The 4,966-nt window shown below is 34.2% G+C and overlaps 1 long non-coding RNA gene across 1 annotated transcript; it reads left to right on the top strand.

Annotated features, from left to right (window-relative positions):
• On the top strand, positions 1–2,154 carry LOC125804580 (uncharacterized). Its single transcript, XR_007440698.1, has 2 exons — positions 1–583; positions 1,811–2,154. It is a non-coding gene; the product is annotated as an uncharacterized LOC125804580 (long non-coding RNA).
• The last annotated feature ends 2,812 nt before the right edge of the window (positions 2,155–4,966 follow it).

Genomic DNA, 4,966 nt, shown 5'->3' with positions numbered 1-4,966 from the left:
GTGTTGGGAAGTAACGGATTACATGTAACGGCGTTACGTAATCAGATTACAAATTATAAGTAACTGTAATCCGTTACAGTTACTGCGTCAGTAAGTGGTAATCAGATTACAGTTACTCTGCTAAAATAAAAGGGTTACATTGCGGTACTTTCCTATTTTTGCTCTTCCAATCCAACACTGACAAAACGCAAATAACATTTTGCGGTGAATACGCTCTGATATGACAGGGAACTCTCTGTCCCTCCTCCCGTCTCGCTGCACACACACACACACAGGGAGGAGGGGCAGCGTCTCACAGCGGCTCCGCTCACACAACGAGACGAAATTAACTGACATTTTGGTCAACGAATAAAAACGAGACGAAAATGTTTGGCAGGGACGAAATCCAATCAGAACTGATTTGGGTCTGTGAAAGGTAGGGACCAGTTAAGAAGAGATCCAATCACTGCTACTTTAGCGAAGGTGGAGTACCCGCCTCTCCTGCAGCAGCGCCGCGCGGAATTAAACTGTCGATACGGAGCTCGACTGGAAGTTAACTCGACAGAGTTCAGCAGGGAGAGAGGGAGAGAGAGAGAGGGGAGAGGTATGGAAGCCCATTCCCGCCACCTAAAAAAAATAAATAATCCAGCAAAATGTTTTTTTATTATTATTAAGTAAACTGCTATCTCAATATTTTGAGATACTAAGTCAATATTTTGAGATACTAAGTCAATATTTTGAGATACTATCTCAATATTTTGAGATACTATCTCAATATTTTGAGATACTAAGTCAATATTTTGAGATACTAAGTCAATATTTTGAGATACTAAGTCAATATTTTGAGATACTATCTCAATATTTTGAGATAGTATCTCAATATTTTGAGATACTAAGTCAATATTTTGAGATACTAAGTCAATATTTTGAGATACTATCTCAATATTTTGAGATACTATCTCAATATTTTGAGATAGTATCTCAATATTTTGAGATACTAAGTCAATATTTTGAGATACTATCTCAATATTTTGAGATACTAGTAGGCTGTACAGAGACAGTGAGACAAAGATGCAAAATGGATACCATCATTGAGGACTACTTCAGACGTGGATTCACAAATCATGAAATATTGGAACTTTTAGAGGAATCACACAATATCAAAATAAGCCTCCGGATCTTGGACGAGGCTGAAGTTAGCTTCTTATTCGCCAGTGTCTTATTCAGATTTCCGTTCCACCTTAAATGCTGGCTGAACATTCATGCGGCCGCCTGTAGATGTCGCATTTTAACAGTAAAAAACAGCATGTAAGCAAAGTGCTGTGAAAACGCTCTGAATAAAGGGGAGAACACAATGCGAGGGACAGAGTTTAACTCTGAGTGAAATATAATGTAAATAAAATTAAATATGAATTAAAACGTTATTGCTCTCACTTTTGGCCTAATTCCCAGGTCATTATCTACAGGTGGCCGCATGTATATTCAGCCAGCATTTAAGGTATCTCAAAATATTGACTTAGTATCTCAAAATATTGACTTAGTATCTCAAAATATTGAGATAGTATCTCAAAATATTGACTTAGTATCTCAAAATATTGACTTAGTATCTCAAAATATTGAGATAGTATCTCAAAATATTGACTTAGTATCTCAAAATATTGACTTAGTATCTCAAAATATTGACTTAGTATCTCAAAATATTGAGATAGTATCTCAAAATATTGACTTAGTATCTCAAAATATTGAGATAGCAATTTACTTAATAATAATAAAAAAAAATTGCTGGAGTATTTTTATTTTTTAGGTGGCGGGAATGGGCTTCCATAGAGAGGCGATATATTTCTCTTTTGACGTCGCGAAAAACAAGATAACGTGTAAACCGCGTGGAGCGACTCCATTACCGGTAAAAACACCACTAATCTTTCAGCTTCTGCAGACCAGAGTCACACAGATCTCCATGCAGAGATCCGCGTTTTAATACTGATGTTATTTCATGAGCTGATGTGTTTAACTCAGCAGTGCACTAAAACACAGAACTGATACAGAACCCTAACTCATTAAGATCAGATCATCTGTTTAGTCTCACAGTGGGAAAGATATAGCTAGTGTTAAATCAGCAGCAGGTCAGAAAGGAACTCAATAATATAACGAAAATAAAACAATAAAATAAGTGAATCTATGAACCCAAAAGTCTGTGTAAAGTTCCTTACAGCACTTTCTCATAAGTTTCTCACTTTAACTCATGAAGTCTCTCTGTACATCCTGAGAGCATCTCTACAGCACAGTGTGTGAATGTGTGTTCATTTATAGACTGTAGCTCCAGTAGGTGTGCTGGGTTAGTGCTGGAGATAAAACTAGATCCTTTAAAAGTTTTTGCATCTACAGCTCTGTTCAAACTATAATTTAACTATTCAGATGTTTTATGACCTGATTTCTAGAGCAAAATTTTAAATGTAAAATATGTATAGTCACACACCTACAATAATAATAATATACATTAAATCATATATAAATATATTTCACTTTCAAACATTAACAATATTACTCAATTGGTTATTAAACGTTTCATTTCGTATACGTGTATAGTTAATAATTCAAGGGAACTGATGAAAAAGCATTTACATTTACACCCTTTACATTTTAGTCAACTAAATTTACTGTAATTTTAGTCGACTATATTCTTATGACATTAAGTCGACTAAAACTAAAAACATTTCAGATGACTAAATTGTGACTAAAACTAAATACTATTTTCGTCACAAGACTATGATTAAGACTAAATCACAATTTGTTGTCAAAATTACACTGGAGGCAAACCTGCAAATAGATAGCTTACGGTTGTTGTTACATTGTTTGGTTTTAAATGGTTTTATCATCAATTTATAGAAGTGTTTCATAAAATTGTTTGATGAAATGGTTTCATAAGTATTTTTATAGAGTGATTGAAAAGGCTGTTTTATTCGTTTATCTATTTGTTACATTCATTCAGGCTTAAAAAAATGACAATATTTAAAGTAATCCAAAGTAATCAGATTACGTTACTCACTTGAAGTAATGTAACTGATTACGTTACAAATTACATTTTGAGTGATGTAATCAGTAATCTGTAAGGGATTACATTTTAAAAGTAACCTTCCCAACACTGCTGGCAAATAAAAACACAATGTGGTGCCAAAAAGCTTCCTATCAAGAGACATGCTGAGGAGAAGGTACGATTTGAACATTTTTTTTGTTAAATTACTAAACTTATAATAATACTAAACTCCAAAAGGATCAATTTAAAAGCTGAACTAACAAAAAGTTTTATATATGTAAAAACTTTAAATCTGTATATTCAAAGAATATCATGAAGAACATAAAGAATGGAGCTGATAAATCTTCATTACTTAAAGAGTTGACTAAAGTAAATGTTTGGGTCAACATTCTTTAGAGAAATATAGGTAGTACTGCTGCAGCTAACGATGCTAATTATTTAACACATGTGTTGACTGATAAACTCACGGGAGCTCATTACAAAGTATTATCAGAAATACACTTAACTCTTCTCTCAGCAGATCATTAATATGAGCAGTGCTTATATGTAGGTGTATACTTTCAGTGTCAAGAAGCTAAATGTTGTAAGCAGCACAATATATAAGGCTAACATGTTAAATGTCCACTCTGGTGAAACAGCTCTGCTTACACCAACAACATTCTGTACAGTACTTGAGTAGCATGAGATGCAGAGGTGTCAAGTAACAATATAGAAATACTTAAGTAGAAATTTATGTTGATCAGCCAGAATAAAATCAAGCAGAATGAAATATGAGTCAGGAAGCTATTTTTTAAAATGTGAAGTACCGCCGATAAGATGTAAGAAGTAGAAGTAAAAGGTCAAAGTCAAAATAATTACTTCACTAGGTATAGATACCCAAAATTTCTACTTACACAGCCTGCCTCCTGGTGCCGTCTGCTACGCTATGCGGAGTCTATGTATATATAAATGTCTGTTATTTTCAGTATAGTAATGGCGGCGCACAATGCGAGTTGAAGCTAGTGTTATAAGATGTAAACAGAGGTTTTTAATAAGATTCTTGTGCACTTTTTAAGTTATTAATGCCTCGTTTTGAATGTCAGGGCTCTCCAGATTCTAGCAAGAAGCAAGAGGTGTGGAGCTACTTTGAGCCCGGATAAGGCTGGAAAAAGTTATTTATCTGTGCAAATTATTCCCCGTGTCACCCAGTCTGATGGGTGTTTGGACAACTGTTAACATTTCTGGATCTCAGAATGCTGTGGGAGAACGGAGATGTGCTATTCATTAGAGGTAAGTACTTTTTAATCATGTTTTACTACACCAAAAGTCCCTTTCACACCAAGTACATTTTTTTTCAGATGGAAAAATGGATCAGATATTTTATTGTAGTGGAACCTTCACACAGAGTCTGGCCCATTTTTGCATTATGTGTTCTGTAAATGTGTCTAGAAACTCCATAGCTGTTTAAAAAATGTCAGTCTTTTCTTTTCTCTGCTACTGTCTGCTTTCTGCTTTCTTTTTTTGTGCTTTACTTACTTTGCCTCCTCCACATGAGTGATTGTTAGCGAGGGAAGCTATAGTTCTCTGTCCTTTGTGGAAAATAAACAGTTTAGGATGCACCTACACAAACTAAAAACACACCTACAGAAAGTCAATGTTAAGAACTCACCATCATGAACCAGCCTTTGTTTTTATTTAGTCAGCTTGTTGCTTATTAAATTGGTATTTGCTCTGAAAGATCTGCTACAATTAAGATTAACTGTTCTGCTAGAATTAAGATGAGCTGTGTTCTGGCACCATCTTAATGCTCATTTGTGGATCTCTGATTGATTAACCTGATTTTAACACATCTGACAACACAAAAATAGCAAACAGTCCCTGATTAAAAAGTTACAAAAAATACACTTTAATACATTAAATGCATTAGTTAACATTTAGTTTTAAACATTTTTTTTTGTTTTACAAAAAATTACA

This window comes from Astyanax mexicanus, chromosome 9 (genome assembly GCF_023375975.1).
Source record: "Astyanax mexicanus isolate ESR-SI-001 chromosome 9, AstMex3_surface, whole genome shotgun sequence".
Classification (NCBI taxonomy): domain Eukaryota; kingdom Metazoa; phylum Chordata; class Actinopteri; order Characiformes; family Acestrorhamphidae; genus Astyanax; species Astyanax mexicanus.
Note: the sequence above shows the minus strand (reverse complement) of the source record. Positions and strands in the feature narration are given on the sequence as shown.